Source organism: Schistocerca serialis, unplaced genomic scaffold (assembly GCF_023864345.2).
Source record: "Schistocerca serialis cubense isolate TAMUIC-IGC-003099 unplaced genomic scaffold, iqSchSeri2.2 HiC_scaffold_319, whole genome shotgun sequence".
Taxonomy (NCBI): domain Eukaryota; kingdom Metazoa; phylum Arthropoda; class Insecta; order Orthoptera; family Acrididae; genus Schistocerca; species Schistocerca serialis.
The window spans coordinates 12,399-17,500 of NW_026047888.1; the positions used below are offsets into that span (position 1 = coordinate 12,399).

Consider the following 5,102-nt stretch of genomic DNA (forward strand, 5'->3'; position numbering starts at 1 on the left):
GAATGATACATCGTGGCACATGTGTGACCGTACGACGACTGCGCCTAGCAACGGCAGACCATACAGTCCAAATATTGTGCACGCAGCTACGTGTCGTCTCCCTATAAGAGCTGGATTGCAGTGTGGTACGCCATTCAGACGTGTGGGAGGAACGGACGCCCTGGATGGCGATCAGCATGAGCAGTCTGTTGATGTAGTGGAGCGTGTATTCGGACGTAGTCGTCTCTTCTCACACACCGTGATAGCATGTTGCACCGCGTTCCACATCTGCGACATCCTGCAGAGGCCGGCTGACAGTCGTTCGCGCAATGGACACCGCATACGTACGGGGGCTACCTTCCACGTGTTCTCGAGGCGTGCACATGTTGTTGCGTCTATGTGGGCAGACGTAGTGTGTTGTGACACCTGACACAGGCATGCAATACTCGTTGCAAATGGCGATGGACGTCTACGTTTGCTGGTGACGTTACGCAAATGAACAACAGGTAACCCGTTGTGGTGCGGTTGTTCTCGCTAGAGGTGAATCAGTGTTGGCGACGATCGGTCGAGCTATTAACCGGTTGTTTCAGGGATACCCACCATGCCCACGAACGTGAAAGGGGACCCACCATGCCCACGAACGCGAAAGGGGATCTGGGTGTGAGGCGATACGCGGCGGTGGCTGGGTGGGACCGTCCCCGGCCGGTGAGGGGGGGCCGCCCGGCGTGCTGGCAGCGCGGTGCGTGGGCGCACGCGCTACAGCCGGCTGGTGGGGGCGGCCAGTGGCAGGCGCGCCGGCCGACGGACGCGGCAGGCGGCGCAGCTGCGCGCCGGCGCCCCCTGCTCGCGGCGCCTTGCGGCCAAAGTAGGTCCTCGCGGGCCCGGTGCGAAGCGCGGTGGCCATCTGCAGTGTGCTGGTCCGATTGAGGACTGTGTGCGCTGAGGATGCGCCGCCGCCCGGCGCTCGGCGCCGCGACGCCGTCTGCTGCTCGGTCGCCCCAGCGGTTCTCGCAGGTGGTTTGTATCGCAGCTGTGCGGACGTGTTGGCGCGTGCGCTGTGCTGGGAGAGTTCGCTGCGGCACCCAAGTGGGGCTTTTGTCCTTCTGTGGCGCTGGCGTTGGAGCTGCCGGTCACCGTAGGTGGCGCGTGTTGTCTCCCGCCGGCAATGCCACGACAGCACGCTCCCGGGCCTCTGTCGGCAGCGGCAAGCTCAGTTGGGAGCACGGGTGGTCGCACCTAAAGCGTCTACTCGCCTAACTCCGGGCGATTGCGCCTCTCTCGAACCCGACCAAGTACTTAGGACGGCGCTGCGCGCCGCCGGGACCTGAGAGGGTTTCGAGGTGTGTTGTGCAGGGGAGCTCAGCCTCCTCCTGTTTGCAGAATAATTGAGCGGACGCTTGCGTGTTCGCGCGGGCCCCCGGGACACACTCCCGGGCGGCCGGCTGCTCAGCTCTAGTTGACGCAGCTCCCTGGTTGATCCTGCCAGTAGTCATATGCTTGTCTCAAAGATTAAGCCATGCATGTCTCAGTACAAGCCGCATTAAGGTGAAACCGCGAATGGCTCATTAAATCAGTTATGGTTCCTTAGATCGTACCCACGTTACTTGGATAACTGTGGTAATTCTAGAGCTAATACATGCAAACAGAGTCCCGACCAGAGATGGAAGGGACGCTTTTATTAGATCAAAACCAATCGGTCGGCTCGTCCGGTCCGTTTGCCTTGGTGACTCTGAATAACTTTGGGCTGATCGCACGGTCCTCGTACCGGCGACGCATCTTTCAAATGTCTGCCTTATCAACTGTCGATGGTAGGTTCTGCGCCTACCATGGTTGTAACGGGTAACGGGGAATCAGGGTTCGATTCCGGAGAGGGAGCCTGAGAAACGGCTACCACATCCAAGGAAGGCAGCAGGCGCGCAAATTACCCACTCCCGGCACGGGGAGGTAGTGACGAAAAATAACGATACGGGACTCATCCGAGGCCCCGTAATCGGAATGAGTACACTTTAAATCCTTTAACGAGTATCTATTGGAGGGCAAGTCTGGTGCCAGCAGCCGCGGTAATTCCAGCTCCAATAGCGTATATTAAAGTTGTTGCGGTTAAAAAGCTCGTAGTTGGATTTGTGTCCCACGCTGTTGGTTCACCGCCCGTCGGTGTTTAACTGGCATGTATCGTGGGACGTCCTGCCGGTGGGGCGAGCCGAAGGCGTGCGACCGCCTCGTGCGTGCTCGTGCGTCCCGAGGCGGACCCCGTTGAAATCCTACCAGGGTGCTCTTTATTGAGTGTCTCGGTGGGCCGGCACGTTTACTTTGAACAAATTAGAGTGCTTAAAGCAGGCAAGCCCGCCTGAATACTGTGTGCATGGAATAATGGAATAGGACCTCGGTTCTATTTTGTTGGTTTTCGGAACCCGAGGTAATGATTAATAGGGACAGGCGGGGGCATTCGTATTGCGACGTTAGAGGTGAAATTCTTGGATCGTCGCAAGACGAACAGAAGCGAAAGCATTTGCCAAGTATGTTTTCATTAATCAAGAACGAAAGTTAGAGGTTCGAAGGCGATCAGATACCGCCCTAGTTCTAACCATAAACGATGCCAGCCAGCGATCCGCCGCAGTTCCTCCGATGACTCGGCGGGCAGCCTCCGGGAAACCAAAGCTTTTGGGTTCCGGGGGAAGTATGGTTGCAAAGCTGAAACTTAAAGGAATTGACGGAAGGGCACCACCAGGAGTGGAGCCTGCGGCTTAATTTGACTCAACACGGGAAACCTCACCAGGCCCGGACACCGGAAGGATTGACAGATTGATAGCTCTTTCTTGATTCGGTGGGTGGTGGTGCATGGCCGTTCTTAGTTGGTGGAGCGATTTGTCTGGTTAATTCCGATAACGAACGAGACTCTAGCCTGCTAACTAGTCGCGTGACATCCTTCGTGCTGTCAGCGATTACTTTTCTTCTTAGAGGGACAGGCGGCTTCTAGCCGCACGAGATTGAGCAATAACAGGTCTGTGATGCCCTTAGATGTTCTGGGCCGCACGCGCGCTACACTGAAGGAATCAGCGTGTCTTCCTAGGCCGAAAGGTCGGGGTAACCCGCTGAACCTCCTTCGTGCTAGGGATTGGGGCTTGCAATTGTTCCCCATGAACGAGGAATTCCCAGTAAGCGCGAGTCATAAGCTCGCGTTGATTACGTCCCTGCCCTTTGTACACACCGCCCGTCGCTACTACCGATTGAATGATTTAGTGAGGTCTTCGGACTGGTACGCGGCATTGACTCTGTCGTTGCCGATGCTACCGGAAAGATGACCAAACTTGATCATTTAGAGGAAGTAAAAGTCGTAACAAGGTTTCCGTAGGTGAACCTGCGGAAGGATCATTACCGACTAGACTGCATGTCTTTCGATGTGCGTGTCGTGTCGCGCAACACGCAGCTACCTGTACGGCTCGCAGTAGCCGTGCGCCGCGTGCGGAACCACGCGTTCGTCTCAAAACTAACGGCAATGTTGTGTGGTACGAGCGCTGAAGCGCTGGAGCGGCTGGCCTGCGGCACCTGGCGCCTGGCGCCGGTTTTGAATGACTTTCGCCCGACTGCCTGTCCGCTCCGGTGTGGAGCCGTACGACGCCCATCGGCCGTGAGGCCGTTGGACACTGAACGCTGGAACAGGGCCGCCACACGCCTCAGTCCCGCCTATGCAACTGTCTCGAAAGAGATGGTGGAAACTATGAAAAGATCACCCAGGACGGTGGATCACTCGGCTCGTGGGTCGATGAAGAACGCAGCAAATTGCGCGTCGACATGTGAACTGCAGGACACATGAACATCGACGTTTCGAACGCACATTGCGGTCCATGGATTCCGTTCCCGGGCCACGTCTGGCTGAGGGTCGGCTACGTATACTGAAGCGCGCGGCGTTTGCCCCGCTTCGCAGACCTGGGAGTGTCGTGGCCGCCTGTGGGGCCGGCCGCGTCTCCTTAAACGTGCGATGCGCGCCCGTCGCCTGGCGGTTCGCATACCGGTACTTACTCGGTAGCGTGCACAGCCGGCTGGCGGTGTGGCGTGCGACACCTCGTACAACGACCTCAGAGCAGGCGAGACTACCCGCTGAATTTAAGCATATTACTAAGCGGAGGAAAAGAAACTAACAAGGATTCCCCCAGTAGCGGCGAGCGAACAGGGAAGAGTCCAGCACCGAACCCCACAGGCTGCCGCCTGTCGTGGCATGTGGTGTTTGGGAGGGTCCACTACCCCGACGCCTCGCGCCGAGCCCAAGTCCAACTTGAATGAGGCCACGGCCCGTAGAGGGTGCCAGGCCCGTAGCGGCCGGTGCGAGCGTCGGCGGGACCTCTCCTTCGAGTCGGGTTGCTTGAGAGTGCAGCTCCAAGTGGGTGGTAAACTCCATCTGAGACTAAATATGACCACGAGACCGATAGCGAACAAGTACCGTGAGGGAAAGTTGAAAAGAACTTTGAAGAGAGAGTTCAAAAGTACGTGAAACCGTTCTGGGGTAAACGTGAGAAGTCCGAAAGGTCGAACGGGTGAGATTCACGCCCATCCGGCCACTGGCCTCCGCCCTCGGCAGATGGGGCCGGCCGCCCGCGCGGAGCAATTCGCGGCGGGGTCGTGTCCGGTTGCCTTTCCACTCGCCGCGGGGCGGGGCCGTTCCGGTGTGCGGTGGGCCGCACTTCTCCCCTAGTAGGACGTCGCGACCCGCTGGGTGCCGGCCTACGGCCCGGGTGCGCAGCCTGTCCTTCCGCGGGCCTCGGTTCGCGTCTGTTGGGCAGAGCCCCGGTGTCCTGGCTGGCTGCCCGGCGGTATATCTGGAGGAGTCGATTCGCCCCTTTGGGCGCTCGGGCTCCCGGCAAGCGCGCGCGGTTCTTCCCGGATGACGGACCTACCTGGCCCGGCCCCGGACCCGCGCCGCTGTTGGCTCGGGATGCTCTCGGGCGGAATAATCGCTCCCGTCAGCGGCGCTTCAGCTTTGGACAATTTCACGACCCGTCTTGAAACACGGACCAAGGAGTCTAACATGTGCGCGAGTCATTGGGCTGTACGAAACCTAAAGGCGTAATGAAAGTGAAGGTCTCGCCTTGCGCGGGCCGAGGGAGGATGGGGCTTCCCCGCCCTTC

The 5,102-nt window shown here is 58.8% G+C and overlaps 3 non-coding genes across 3 annotated transcripts in view; all 3 read left to right on the plus strand.

The window, feature by feature from the left end:
* The first annotated feature begins 1,445 nt into the window (after positions 1-1,445).
* Positions 1,446-3,354, plus strand: LOC126444979 (small subunit ribosomal RNA). Its single transcript, XR_007582889.1, has one exon. It is a non-coding gene; the product is annotated as a small subunit ribosomal RNA (ribosomal RNA).
* Positions 3,355-3,707: 353 nt separating this feature from the next.
* Positions 3,708-3,862, plus strand: LOC126444977 (5.8S ribosomal RNA). The gene has a single exon (XR_007582887.1). It is a non-coding gene; the product is annotated as a 5.8S ribosomal RNA (ribosomal RNA).
* Positions 3,863-4,050: 188 nt separating this feature from the next.
* LOC126444974 (large subunit ribosomal RNA) overlaps positions 4,051-5,102 on the plus strand; it is a 4,222-nt gene continuing 3,170 nt past the window's right edge. Inside the window, exon 1 of the ribosomal RNA XR_007582886.1 lies at positions 4,051-5,102. This exon is cut by the window's right edge and continues 3,170 nt beyond it. This is a non-coding gene — a ribosomal RNA (large subunit ribosomal RNA).